The sequence below is a fragment of the Oncorhynchus kisutch genome, linkage group LG18 (genome assembly GCF_002021735.2).
Source record: "Oncorhynchus kisutch isolate 150728-3 linkage group LG18, Okis_V2, whole genome shotgun sequence".
Taxonomy (NCBI): Eukaryota; Metazoa; Chordata; class Actinopteri; order Salmoniformes; family Salmonidae; genus Oncorhynchus; species Oncorhynchus kisutch.
The window spans coordinates 66110788-66126641 of record NC_034191.2 but is presented as its reverse complement, the minus strand read 5'-3'; positions in this window follow the sequence as shown (position 1 = coordinate 66126641).

Sequence of the window (15854 nt, the reverse complement as noted above, 5' to 3'; positions counted from 1 at the left end):
CTAGCCTCCAGGCACATAGACTATTGGAGCAAAGATACTGGACACAGACAGGGAGCAAACAAAGCAGGCTTCTAATTGTTCTTCTATAGAATATATTCAATCCCCATCTCAGGGCTCACTCTCTGATCCAAGGGAAATGAATGCAACATTTTAGTCTTTTTACCAAGAGTTATATAAATACTATATCCAATTTGAGCCAGACAAATGTAAGCAGTTTTAAGAATCTTGATTTTCCCGTATTGGATTAGAAGCAATCTGAGGATCTGGGCCGATCCATCTCATTAAAGGAACTGGAGTCAGCACTGAAAGGTGCTAAAAAGGGTAAATCACCTGGCCCGGATGGCGTTCCACCTGAATTGACACTACATTTTTCGGGCATTTTAAGAACAGTATTATTGGAGTCAATTCATTCGGCCATCGACAAGGTTTTTTTTTCATGAGCATACTAACTCTGTATGAATCTCTCTACTGCCGTGGAAAGGGAAAAAACACACAGATTGTGTTAATTACCATCTGATATCTCGACTTAATCCTGACCAAAAATTGTATTGAAAAGTATTGGCATTACCCAAATACTTTTCCGTCCGTAAGTTGATTCACATGGACCAGTCAGGTTTTAAGAAAGGCCGCCTTGCAGCTGACAATGTCCGTTGTGTAATGCAGGTAATACATGAAACACAACAGCAGGACACACTGTGTGCGCTGCTGTCTCTAGATGCCCAGAAGGATTTTGACAGGCTTGAATGGCAGTACTTGTGGGCTACCTTGGAGAAATTTGGTTTGGGAAAGAATTTTATCGATATGGTTTCTGTTTTATATGCTAACCCTGTTGCTATGGTTTCTACTAATGGCGTGCGCTCAAGTTCATTCCCTATTTTTCGGGGATGTAGACAAGGAGACGGCCTATCCCCAACAATATTCATTATGTCGCTACAGTCGTCAGCACTGCATCTAAGGCAGAATGTAGTTGCTTCTCCAACACTGATTAAATCTTCCGCTCATATCATATCACTATATGCGGATGATATTCTCCTCGTAACGGAGGGGAGGAGTGGGACTAGACGGGACACTCATATATATGACAGATATCTAGAATTCAATCTCATTTTTATTATCCACATTTGAAGAATTCAAATTGCTGTCCGGGTATAACTTGGACAAAATCAGCATTAATGTTAGTGAATGAGGCGGCCAAGAAACTTTCACTTCCCTCAACAATTCCCATGAAAACACAGGCCACTTATTTGGGTATTAGTATACAAACATCACTGCATGGTCTGGTGGAGTTTAATTATGAGAAAATGTACAAGGAGGTTGAACGAGATTGAACCGTTTTGGAGAAGTTGGCTATAGGCTATTGGGGAATGATTGATAAACGTATAGGTAAATACCTTTGGAATGGCAAACATCCAAAGATTAGGTTTGAGGTGTTACAACGACAGAAGTGTAATGGTGGACTTGCATTAAAACATTTTTTTTATTTACCACCAATCTCTCCAATTACGCCCACTTAGATCATGGTTTGATCAGTCTACATCAGTCTCTTGGAGATCTATTGAGGAATAACTTTTTTCACCTACTAGATTGCAGGATGTGTTATATTCTGGTATATCTAATAAGAAATGCATGCTGTATTTTGGTCCTATGAATTCTAATACAACACAGAATTTTAGGAAGGTTGAGAAGTGTGTAGGTGTTAACTGGAAATGGCACCTCCAAACCCCTCTATGGCATAACAAGGCTATTACTTCTGGTAATAAACCTTTTGAGTCTAGAGCCTGTTCTGCAAAAAGGGGTCAATAATCTAGGGGATATATTCGAACTCAAAAGTGTGTTCTTAGTTTTCAGGAACTTCGTCTTCGTTTTGATTAGCAAGGGTCATCATTCTTTCTATATCCTACGGTCAGCACTTCGTGCCTATGGGGTACCATGAGGTACACGTTTGGGAAGGCACCCAGTGATAGAGTGGATATTTACATTCCAGTACAGAGGTTTAGTCTGCTATTAATGCTCATCTCAACGATTAAAGCAGAAAGATCTTTCAATGGTTAAAGCAGAAAGATCTTTCAATGGTTAAAGCAGAAAGATCTTTCAATGGTTAAAGCAGAAAGATCTTTCAATGGTTAAAGCAGAAAGATCTTTCAATGGTTAAAGCAGAAAGATCTTTCAATGGTTAAAGCAGAAAGATCTTTCAATGGTTAAAGCATGGGTAAATGATTTGACTGTTGATGATGAAGCTATTGATTTGGTGAATGTCCGGGAGAATATATTTCACTCAAATAACCCAAACAAATACTTCATTTAAAAAAAACTTTGTCATAGATCTTACTGGACCCCGCTTGTAAGATTTCATGCAAAACAGGCTCAAAGCCCATACTTCACCTATGGAAAGTAGCCGCCTCAAATCTCTAAACTGTTGGATGTGATGTAAAATGCTTACTTGATATTGTTGTATTAGCAAATACCTTTGCTGTATATATTCTATTGTAGCGCTTATTAAATGTAGTGTAGCACCAGGGGTATGTTTGAAATGGGTAGGAAGGTGTTTAAGTAAAAAAAAAAAGGGGGGACATTTTCATTTTATGTTTATGATTGGGTCACCAGGGCAATGCAAAACAATTGTTCACCAAAAAAAAGCTAAAAAGAACAACCAATAGTTAACAAACTAGGTTAATAGAAATCAACACATGTAACTAAGCAAGTGTAGGCCTATTAAGAACAAATTCTTATTTACAATAACGGCCTAGCAACATTGGGTTAACTGCCTTGTTTAGTGGCAGAAACAGATTTTTACCTTGTCAGCTCGGGGATTCGATCTAGCAACCTTTCGGTTATTGGCCCAACGCTCTAACCACTAGGCTACCTGCCGCAAAATACCAGTCTCAACGTCAACAGTGAAGAGGCGACTGGGATGCTGGCCTTCTAGGCAGAGTTCCTCTATCCAGTGTCTGTGTTGTTTTGCCCATCTTAATATTTTATTTTTATTGGCCAGTCTGAGATATGCCTTTTTCTTTGCAACTCTGCCTAGAAGGCCAGCATCCCGGAGTCTCCTCTTCACTGTTGATGTTGAGACTGGTGTTTTGCAGGTATTCTTTAATGAAGCTGCCAGTTGAGGACTTGTGAGGCATCTGTTTCTCAAACTAGACATTCTAATATACTTGTCCTCTTGCTCAGTTGTGCACCGGGGCCTCCCACTCCTCTTTCTATTCTGGTAAGAGTCAGTTTACGCTGTTCTGTGAAGGGAGTAGTAGACAGCACTGTACGAGATCTTTTTCTTAGCAATTTCTCGCATGCAAATTCTCAGAACAAGAGTAGACTGATGAAAATTAGTAGACTGATGAAAATGACTGATGAAAATTATTATAATAAAATTATTTGTTTCTGGCCATCTTGAGCCTGTAATCGAACCCACAAATGCTGATGCTCCAGATACTCAACTAGTCTAAAGAAGGACAGTTTTATTGCTTCTTTAATCAGTACAGTTTTCAGCTGTGCTAACATAATTGCAAAAGGCTTTATTAATGATCAATTAGCCTTTTAAAACAATAAACTTGGATTAGCTAACACAACGTGCCATTGGAACACAGGAGTGATGGTTGCTGATAATAGGCCTCTGTACGTCTATGTAGATATTCCATTACAAATCAGCCGTTTCCAGCTACAATAGTCATTTACAACATTAGCCATGTCTACACTGTATTTCTGATCAATTTGATGTTATTTAAAAATTGACAAAAACAAATGTGCTTTTCTTTCAAAAACAAGGACATTTCTAAGTGACCCCCAACTTTTAAACAGTAGTGTATGACAAAGTAATTACAGAAGGAAAACATATTGCTAAGATTAAAATCATCCTATTTCATCAGCTGTTCTCAACTCAGAAGATACAAGTGGATGTTCCTGGTTACGATTGTGCCTGATTCATTTTGAATAACACAGTACTTACAATGTGGAAGTATTAATCAATACTGCATTCACTGAATGATAACCCTAGTAACCTAAAATAAAAGTTTTCCTGGTCACATCAAAAGTTGATATAGAATTCATATACATTACATGGACAAAAGTCGAACATCCCCTTTCAAAATCATGGGCATTAACCCTCCTGCTGTGTTCTGGTCGACTTCGCTCTGAAAAATGTAAATGATTTAATCTGACTGTCATAAGGTTCCATGACTTTGTCCACACAGGGCATCTGAACACACAAAATACATTTTGATGATTTTCATCAAATTTGGGGTGTTTTATTTAACTTTTGTACACCTGTGTTGTTCCCAGTCAAAAATGACCGGTCATTAGAAATGAATGGGTGAGACTACAATTAGTGTATAAAATTGAGTTAATGCACATGCCCATTCATCAGATGGACACACTTCCTCTCCCAGACCCGCACATGCATGTGTGTGTTTGAGTACACACACACCTCACTCCCCTTCTTGGCATCCATGGCAACCCCCACAGGAACATTTCCCCAATAGAATCTTTCCCCCACGGGATCCACACCTGTTGGCATTCTCACAAACAATCGCAAAAAAAAAGCTATAATATAGAGCACTTTTCTCACAGCTCTGGTATATAAAGCTTTTTTGAGGCCTTGCTCACAATTCATTCTGTGGCAGCACAATGACCAAACTATATACTGTATGTGAGGCTCTTGAGCATATCTTTGATCATGACACTGGTGAGGAGGAGAAAATAGCAAATAGAAGATAAAAACTTGTAAATGTTCACAAGAACTTAAGTGTATAAAAAGATCTAACACAACATTCGGTGATGATATATGTATTATTATAGATTTATAATCAGCTATAATGTGGTGGTCATTTTGGACTGGGAACACAGAATTTATTACCATGAAAGGAACACAACAGGAGGGTTATTAATATGGATTTGGTCTGGCTCGCAGTCGGTGTTCCAATTCATCCCAAAGGTGTTTGATTTGGTTGACCGAAGTCAGCGTGCAGGTGCCCGGCCCACCACAAGGAGTCACTAGAGCGCGATGGGACAAGGACATCCTGGCCGGCTAAACCCTCCCCTAATTCAGACGACGCTGGGCCAATTGTGTGCCACCTCATGGGTCTCCCGGTCACAGTCGGCTGCAACACAGCCAGGGATCAAACCCGGGTCTGTAGTGATGCCTCAAGCACTGCGATGCCGTGCCTTAGACCGCTTCGCCACTCGGGAGGCCCTGAGCTTGAATATTTTTTATTACAATAAATGTGCAAATATTGTACAATCCAGGTATGCAAAGCTATTAAAAACGTACCCAAATCAAATAAAATTTTATTGGTCACATACACATGGTTAGCAGATGTTAATACGAGTGCAGCGAAATGCTTGTGCTTCTAGTTCCGACAATAGAGTAATATCAAACAAGTAATGTAACAAATTCACAACAACTACCTTATACGCACAAATGTAAGGGATGAATAAGAATATGTACATATAAATATGGATGAGAGATGGCCGTGCACGATGAGGTAGATGGTATAGAGCAGTATATACATATGAGATGAATAATGTAGGATATGTACACATTATTAAAGTGTCGTTATTTAAGGTGACTAGTGACACCTTTATTAAATCCATTTATTAAAGTGGCTAGAGAATTGAGTCTGTATGTTGACAGCAGCCTCTCTATGTTAGTGATGGTCTGATGTATTTGAGATAGAAGCTGTTTTTCAGTTTCTCTGTCCCAGCTTTGATGCACCTGTACTGACCTCGCCTTCTAGATGATAGTGGGGTGAACAGGCAGTGGCTCGGGTGGTTGTTGTCCTTGATGATCTTTTTGGCCTTCCTGTGACATCGGTTGCTGTAGGTGTCCTGGAGGGCAGGTAGTTTGCCCCTGGTGATGCGTTGTGCAGACCGCACTACCCTCTGGAGAGCCTTGCGGTTGAGGGCGGTGCAGTTGACGTACCAGGCGGTGATACAGCCCGACAGGATGCTCTCGATTGTGTATCTGTAAATGTTTGTGAGTCTTAGGGGCAGAACCAAATTTCTTCAGCCTCCTGAGGATATGGAGGCACTGTTCTTCACGATGCTGTCTGTGTATGTGGACCATTTCAGTTTGTCCGTGATGTGTACGCCGAGGAACTTAAAACTTTCCACCTTCTCCACTCCGGCCCGTCGATGTGGGGGGTGCTCCCTCTGCTATTTCCTGAAGTCCACAATCATCTCCTTTGTTTTGTTGACGTTGAGTGTGAGGTTATTTTCCTGACACCACACTCTGAGGGCCCTCACCTCCTCCCTGTAGGCCGTCTCGTCGTTGTTGGTAATCAGGCCTACCACTGTAGTGTCGTCCGCATGTCAATCTCTCATGGCTCAAAGTAGAGGAGAGACTTACTTCATTACTACTTGTTTTTAGAAGTATTGACATGCTGAATGCACTGAGCTGTCTGTTTAAACTACCAGCACACAGCTTGGACACATGCATACTAGAGGTCGACCGATTATGATTTTTCAACGCCGATACCGATTATTGGAGGACCAAAACAATCCAATACCGATTAATCGGACGATTGTTATTTATTTATTTATTTGTAATAATGAAAATTACAACAATACTGAATGAACACTTTAATTTTAACTGAATACATCAATAAAATCAATTTAGCCTCAAATAAATAATGAAACATGTTCCATTTGCTTTAAATAATGCAAAAACAAAGTGTTTGAGAAGAAAATGTGCAATATGTGCCATATAAAAAAGCTAACGTTTAAGTTCCTTGCTCAGAACATAAGAACATATGAAAGCTGCTGGTTCCTTTTAACATGAGACTTCAATATTCCCAGGTAAGAAGTTTTAGGTTGTAGTTATTATAGGAATTATAGGACTGTTTCTCTCTATACCATTTGTATTTCATTAACCTTTGACTATTGGATGTTCTTTAAGGCACTTTAGTATTGCCAGTGTAACAGTATAGCTTCCATCCCTCTCCTCGCCCCTACCTGGGCTCGAACCAGGAACACATCGAAAACAACCACCCTCGAAGCATCGTTATCCATTGCTCCACAAATGCTGCGGCCCTTGCAGAGCAAGGGGAACAACTACTTCAAGGTCTCAGAGAGAGTGGCGTCACCAATTGAAACGCTATTCACGCGTACCCCGCTAACTAGCTAGCCATTTGACATCGGTTACACCAGCCTAATCTCAGGATTTGAGTCATAAGTCATAAACAACTCAATGCTTGAAGCACAATGAAGAGCTGCTGGCAAACGCACAAAAGTGCTGTTTGAATTAATGCTTACGAGCCTGCTGCTGCCTACCATCGCTCAGTCAGACTGTTCTATCAAATCATAGACTTAATTAATAATAACACACAGAAATACGAGCCTTAGGTCATTAATATGGTCAAATCTAGAAACTATCATTTCGAAAACAAAACGTTTATTCTTTCAGTGAAATACGGAACCGTACCATATTTTATCTAAGGGGTGGCATCCCTAAGTCTAAATATTGCTGTTAGATTGCACAACCTTCAATGTTATGTCATAATTACGTACAATTCTGGCAAATTAATTACGATCTTTGTTAGGAATAAATGGTCTTCACACAGTTCACAACGAGCCAGGCGGCCCAAACTGCTGCATATACCCAGACTCTGCTTGCACAGAATGCAAGAGAAGTGACACAATTTCCCTAGTTAAAAGAAAGTCATGTTAGCTGGCAATATTAACTAAATATGCAGGTTTAAAAATATATACTTGTGTATTGATTTTAAAGAAAGGCATTGATGTTTATGGTTAGGAACACATTGGTGCAACGACAGTGCTTTTTTTTGCAAATGTGCTTGTTAAATCATCACCCGTTTGGAGAAGTAGGCTGTGATTCAATGAGAAATTAACAGGCACCACATCGATTATATGCAATGCAGGACACGCTAGATAAACTAGTAATATCATCAACCATGTGTAGTTAACTAGTGATTAAGTTAAGGTTGATTGTTTTTTATAAGATAAGTTTAACGCTAGCTAGCAACTTACCTTGGCTCCTTGCTGCACTCACGTAACAGGTAGTCAGCCTGCCACGCAGGCTCCTCGTGGAGTGCAATGTAAGGCAGGTGGTTAGAGCATTGGCCAAGTAACCGGAAGGTTGCAAGATCGAATACCCGAGCTGACAAGGAAAATATCTGTCCTTCTGCCCCTGAACAAGGCAGTTAACCCACCGTTCCTAGGCCATAATTGAAAATAAGAATGTGTTCTTAACTGACTTACCTAGTTAAATAAAATATCAAAAAATGTAAAATAATAAATACATATTTTTATTTTATTTTATCGTCCACAATCGGTGTCCAAAAATGCCGATTACCAATTGTTAGGAAATCTTGAAATCGGCCCTAATTAATCGGACATTCCGATTAATCGGTCGACCTCTAATGCATACCCTACAAGACATGCCGCCAGGTCTCTTCACAAACTTAAAGTCCAGAACAGACTAAGGGAGGCACACAGTACTACATAGAAAATCTTCCATGTAGCTATGGCTCTAATTTCAAACGAATCACCAGCAACAGGACACGGACATTTTAGAAGATACATGTTTTGAATTGAGAACAAAGATTGTATCGCCAAGTTAAGGTTGGTCTAAAATTCTCTGTGTTACACCAAACAGTCCCCATCTGGTAATGGCTAATGGACCATCACATTAGCCCAGAACAATAGCAACTTCCCTGTATATTGTATCAGCTAGTGTGCAATGTGATGACCCTGCCACTCTGTCTGCCAAATTCCCTCTCTTTTTGCTCTTGTTTACCTTAATAGGATGTCAGTGGGCGGAGCCGGGAGGGACGTCAGCGAAATTATAAATACATCTTTCCCCCATTCATTGAGGAGACTCTCTTCACGCAGACACACACTGTATTTTTGGTTGTGGCTTGTTTGTTTTGGCACCTCTCCTCATTATCACCATCTACACACACAACTACTCACACACCATTGTTAATTGTATGTAGTAATTTAGTTCATATATTTGGTTATTCCTTGATCTCTGCGTTGTCTCTCTCTGTGTTATGGGCTACGAGCTGGTTCATGGGGCACGTCTGGGATCATAAGGTTGGTTCCTAGACATTTTGGTGGATAGTATTTAGTTGCATTATGATTGGTTCTGTAGGAACATCTCTACCGTAGTCACTCCCCTGACAGATTTGCTGAAAGCTCATGCGGTGTACGTCTGGTCTCCTATCAGGCTTCTCAAGATGCAAAGAGGTTGCTTACCTCAGCTCCCGTGCTGGCTGCTCCTCCCTAGACTTGTCATTCACCTTGCAGGTGGATGCAGGTGCAGTCCTGCTGCAAGCAGACGTGTCCGGTGTTGAGAGGCCTGTTTAGTTTATCTTCCAAGAAGTTTAACCATTGTCAGTTGAACTACTCTGTGGTGGAAAAAGAAGCGCTAGCACTCATATGGGCGCTACAACACTGAGGTGTATGTCGGGTGTAGTACCTATTGTGGTCTACACCGACCATAACCCTCTCACCTTCTTGAGGTCTATGATGTGTCCTAACCAGATGGTTTGTTTTTACAGGCATTCCATCTCAATGTGAAGCATGTAGATGCTGACGCATTCTCTCGTGCACCCTGTTCCTGAACGCGTCGGGTCCTATTGATCGGCGGATGCGCTTTCTCATACGCCTGGTCCCTGAGGTTGTATGTCGTCCATGTGACTGGCCACTGTTTATTTTGTGTTGTCTTGTTCCTGTTTTCTGTTCCCTGTTGTCCTCTTTTCTCTCAAAGGTTGCTTCCTGTGCGCAAAGGTTGCAGAGGATGCGGTTGGCTGGGGCAGTGCGGTAGCTTATTATTTAATTTTTAATTTTACATTTATTTAACTAGGCAAGTCAGTTAAGAACAAATTCTTATTTTCAATGACGGCCTAGGAACAATGGGTTAACTGCCTGTTCAGGGGCAGAATGACAGATTTGTACCTCGGCAGCTCAGGGATTTGAACTTGCAACCTTCTGGTTACTAGTCCAATGCTCTAACCACTAGGCTACCCTGCATTAACAAGCGCAGTATTTTATTTTTTGTTTGGGTGGTGCGGTGGGCGGAGCCAGGAAACTTCCAAAAGATAACCAAACAAATTTTGTTACTAAGTAAAAAGTAATTTATTTGCATTCGTTTTTACTTTACTTTACTTATGTTGACTTCTCCATTGATGTTGAAGTTTTCGCTGACTTAGCGGATGTACAATCGTCAAATTGAATTATGGGGAGTTTCAGGCCCTTGGAGTGAACATAAATTGTACACTCTCAAAAATGAAGGCTGAGGGGCTTATGTTGCAAACTTCCCTTGCTTGGCTAATCATTTGGACCACCCTCCAAGATGGTGACAGGGATTTCCCCAATGGCATAATGTAAGGGTAAGTGGACGAGGGTGTGTCTTAAGTGTTTGGCCCACAGGCCAGTCCCTCCAGGATTTCTCAAAAGAAAAGGGTGATTTCTGCAGCCAAAAATGCTTGATTTTGCCGTAGCTTTTCTGAAATTCTGCAATACATTTTGAGATGGGGTTTTTTCACACGTTAATTTCATATAAAGCAATAATAGTCATATGTGCTCAGTTTTTGGACGAGTTTCAGCAGAATACATTATAAATACAAAAACTATTAGAAACATCTGAAGTGCTCAATTATGTTTATTTTCCTAAACAAACAGCTCTGTCATAATCCACTCACATATTCACTCTCTCTCTCTCTCACACACACCTCTCCATCAGGCTTGGTGCTTGCTATCAGCACGAGATGCACCACCCATTCCTACTCTCTCTCTCACACACACCTCTCCATCAGGCTTGGTGCTTGCTATCAGCACGAGATGCACCACCCATTCCTACTCTCTCTCTCACACACACCTCTCCATCAGGCTTGGTGCTTGCTATCAGCACGAGATGCACCACCCATTCCTACTCTCTCTCTCACACACACCTCTCCATCAGGCTTGGTGCTTGCTATCAGCACGAGATGCACCACCCATTCCTACTCTCTCTCTCTCACACACACCTCTCCATCAGGCTTGGTGCTTGCTATCAGCACGAGATGCACCACCCATTCCTACTCTCTCTCTCTCTCACACACACACCTCTCCATCAGGCTTGGTGCTTGCTATCAGCACGAGATGCACCACCCATTCCTACTCTCTCTCTCTCACACACACACCTCTCCATCAGGCTTGGTGCTTGCTATCAGCACGAGATGCACCACCCATTCCTACTCTCTCTCTCTCACACACACCTCTCCATCAGGCTTGGTGCTTGCTATCAGCACGAGATGCACCACCCATTCCTACTCTCTCTCTCTCTCTCTCACACACACCTCTCCATCAGGCTTGGTGCTTGCTATCAGCACGAGATGCACCACCCATTCCTACTCTCTCTCTCACACACACCTCTCCATCAGGCTTGGTGCTTGCTATCAGCACGAGATGCACCACCCATTCCTACTCTCTCTCTCTCACACACACCTCTCCATCAGGCTTGGTGCTTGCTATCAGCACGAGATGCACCACCCATTCCTACTCTCTCTCTCTCACACACACCTCTCCATCAGGCTTGGTGCTTGCTATCAGCACGAGATGCACCACCCATTCCTACTCTCTCTCTCACACACACACCTCTCCATCAGGCTTGGTGCTTGCTATCAGCACGAGATGCACCACCCATTCCTACTCTCTCTCTCACACACACCTCTCCATCAGGCTTGGTGCTTGCTATCAGCACGAGATGCACCACCCATTCCTACTCTCTCTCTCACACACACCTCTCCATCAGGCTTGGTGCTTGCTATCAGCACGAGATGCACCACCCATTCCTACTCTCTCTCTCACACACACCTCTCCATCAGGCTTGGTGCTTGCTATCAGCACGAGATGCACCACCCATTCCTACTCTCTCTCTCTCACACACCTCTCCATCAGGCTTGGTGCTTGCTATCAGCACGAGATGCACCACCCATTCCTACTCTCTCTCTCTCTCACACACACCTCTCCATCAGGCTTGGTGCTTGCTATCAGCACGAGATGCACCACCCATTCCTACTCTCTCTCTCTCACACACACACCTCTCCATCAGGCTTGGTGCTTGCTATCAGCACGAGATGCACCACCCATTCCTACTCTCTCTCTCACACACACCTCTCCATCAGGCTTGGTGCTTGCTATCAGCACGAGATGCACCACCCATTCCTACTCTCTCTCTCTCTCACACACACCTCTCCATCAGGCTTGGTGCTTGCTATCAGCACGAGATGCACCACCCATTCCTACTCTCTCTCTCTCTCACACACACCTCTCCATCAGGCTTGGTGCTTGCTATCAGCACGAGATGCACCACCCATTCCTACTCTCTCTCTCTCTCACACACACCTCTCCATCAGGCTTGGTGCTTGCTATCAGCACGAGATGCACCACCCATTCCTACTCTCTCTCTCTCTCACACACACCTCTCCATCAGGCTTGGTGCTTGCTATCAGCACGAGATGCACCACCCATTCCTACTCTCTCTCTCTCACACACACACCTCTCCATCAGGCTTGGTGCTTGCTATCAGCACGAGATGCACCACCCATTCCTACTCTCTCTCTCTCACACACACCTCTCCATCAGGCTTGGTGCTTGCTATCAGCACGAGATGCACCACCCATTCACTCTCTCTCTCTCTCACACACACCTCTCCATCAGGCTTGGTGCTTGCTATCAGCACGAGATGCACCACCCATTCCTACTCTCTCTCTCTCACACACACCTCTCCATCAGGCTTGGTGCTTGCTATCAGCACGAGATGCACCACCCATTCCTACTCTCTCTCTCTCTCACACACACCTCTCCATCAGGCTTGGTGCTTGCTATCAGCACGAGATGCACCACCCATTCCTACTCTCTCTCTCACACACACCTCTCCATCAGGCTTGGTGCTTGCTATCAGCACGAGATGCACCACCCATTCCTACTCTCTCTCTCACACACACCTCTCCATCAGGCTTGGTGCTTGCTATCAGCACGAGATGCACCACCCATTCCTACTCTCTCTCTTTAAAAAAAACAATACACGTAAAAATAGAGTTGTGGTTGATTGTTACATTTTTTTTAAATCCAGAAATATTGTGCTTTGGTGATCCATATTACGTTTTACAGAGAGTTTAAAACGGCAATGCTGACAAATTGCACTCAGTGCTTTGAGCAGTGCTCTCTATAGACAGACTGGGGAGAGCAGAGTGCCGACCACCCGACTAAAGCCAAGGTTAGACTGGGGAGAGCAGAGTGCCGACCACCCTACTAAAGCAAAGGTTAGACTGGGGAGAGCAGAGTGCCCACCACCCTACTAAAGCCAAGGTTAGACTGGGGAGAGCAGAGTGCCGACCACCCTACTAAAGCCAAGGTTAGACTGGGGAGAGCAGAGTGCCGACCACCCTACTAAAGCCAAGGTTAGACTGGGGAGAGCAGAGTGCTGACCACCCTACTAAAGCCAAGGTTAGACTGGGGAGAGCAGAGTGCCGACCACCCGACTAAAGCCAAGGTTAGACTGGGGAGAGCAGAGTGCCCACCACCCTACTAAAGCCAAGGTTAGACTGGGGAGAGCAGAGTGCCGACCACCCTACTAAAGCCAAGGTTAGACTGGGGAGAGCAGAGTGCCGACCACCCTACTAAAGCCAAGGTTAGACTGGGAAGAGCAGAGTGCCGACCACCCTACTAAAGCCAAGGTTAGACTGGGGAGAGCAGAGTGCCGACCACCCTACTAAAGCCAAGGTTAGACTGGGGAGAACAGAGTGCCGACCACCCTACTAAAGCCAAGGTTAGACTGGGGAGAGCAGAGTGCCGACCACCCTACTAAAGCCAAGGTTAGACTGGGGAGAGCAGAGTGCCGAGCACACTACTAAAGCCAAGGTTAGACTGGGGAGAGCAGAGTGCCGACCACCCTACTAAAGCCAAGGTTAGACTGGGGAGAGCAGAGTGCCGACCACCCTACTAAAGCCAAGGTTAGACTGGGGAGAGCAGAGTGCCGACCACCCTACTAAAGCCAAGGTTAGACTGGGGAGAGCAGAGTGCCGACCACCCTACTAAAGCCAAGGTTAGACTGGGGAGAGCAGAGTGCTGACCACCCTACTAAAGCCAAGGTTAGACTGGGGAGAGCAGAGTGCCGACCACCCTACTAAAGCCAAGATTAACTGAGTAAAACGCCACTCAACTTGATTATTTCAGGGCTTGTCAGTCTTCCCTGCTACCACTTCAGTCATGGTGATTTGCCGCTGCTATGGGAACTGTTCTGACATTCAAATATGCTTTGCTGATTTGAAGTGACTGTTGATTGCCGACATACTCTAGTTTCCAAAAACATTTCGGAATTGTTTCGCACTGTAGTTAGCTGTTATTTTGGTTGGCAAATTAGATTGATTTCAGTTCATTGTACTGCCCTGTCAGCCATCAACAACCACCCATCATCTTCGCACGTGAATACGCTGACAGGCCATCGGAAAATCTTTGTTGACGTGTGGTTGGATTGGGACATTTCCCACCGTAACAGTGCAGTAATTGGTCAAAATTACGAACCCGCTTTTGGTTGGACCCTTTTATGCGCTAACAGTGCGGGAACTGGTCAAAATTGCAAGTCTCGCATAATATGCGCTGATTAGTTGAGTTTGCTTTGAATTATGCGCTCGCAGAATCCTGGGGACTGGCAGGCAATATGCAACAACAACTGCACATGCCCAGCTAGTTAAAGCTGATGGTGCATTTGTCATCTGTACTCAGAAGCAGCAGTGTTGTGTCAGAACCACTAGAGGGTGATCTTGTCCTGGATTCAGACTGGTTCTGACTCCACTCTCCAGAGACAGGTCTAGAGGCACATTGTGCGTGGGCTACACAGGGGTTACACTGAGGTCTTATATGAGCTGAAACTGACCCAAAATCTATTCTTCATTGGTCATTCTTAACAAACTTCATTATGTGTGCTGTCTGAAGCATTGTACCATAACTAACCATAAACTTCATGGTGCACATCCAGGGTTGAGTAAATTACTTTCTAAATGTAATCTGTTAGTTACTAATTACCTGTCCAACATTGTAATCAGTAACATAACTTTTAGATTACCCAAATGTAGTAACGTAATCTGATTACTTTTGGGCTGGATGTCAGAGATATGAGGCCTGACAGGTATTTCTCAGCCGTGTTGTTTTAGTCAATTGGAAAATAATTGTCAGACATCTCTGTCTTCATGGGAGATGTGAAAACTCAGGTCAGTGAGAGCTTCGGTCTTCCTCAAAAGTATTTTCTAGGTTCCTTATGTAACCGATGTGAAATGGCTAGCTAGTTAGCGGTGGTGCGCGCTAATAGCGTTTCGATCGGTGACATCACTCGCTCTGAGACCTTGAAGTAGTTGTTCCCCTCTGCAAGGGACGCAGCTTCTGTGGAGCGATGGGTAACGATGCTTCATGGGTGACTGTTGTCTGTGTGCAGAGGGTCCCTGGTTGGAGCCCGGGGACGGACTAAAGTTGTACTGTTACACTTCCTTCCACTCTTCTCTCAGATCCTCTCCTCCAATGTGTGTTACAAAGGAGACGAGGAGAGGCGACACGAGGAATCAAGGAAAGACGTTTGAGAATGAGCCCGGGTCTCCAGCCTGAATGTTCTATCCATTCAGAGCTGATACATTATTGACCATATATCTCTTGTAATATATATTCATCTATATCCCATCCCTCTTCATGTCTCTCTCTCCAGCCCCCACCCCCTCCTCTTTCTGTCTCTTTCTCTCTCTCTCTCTCTCTCTCTCTCTCTCTCTCTCTCTCTCTCCTACACACACACTCACACTGCACACACACACAGTGGCAGAAGCTGAGGAGGTGCATATGATATTGAAAAGAGGAACCATTACGTA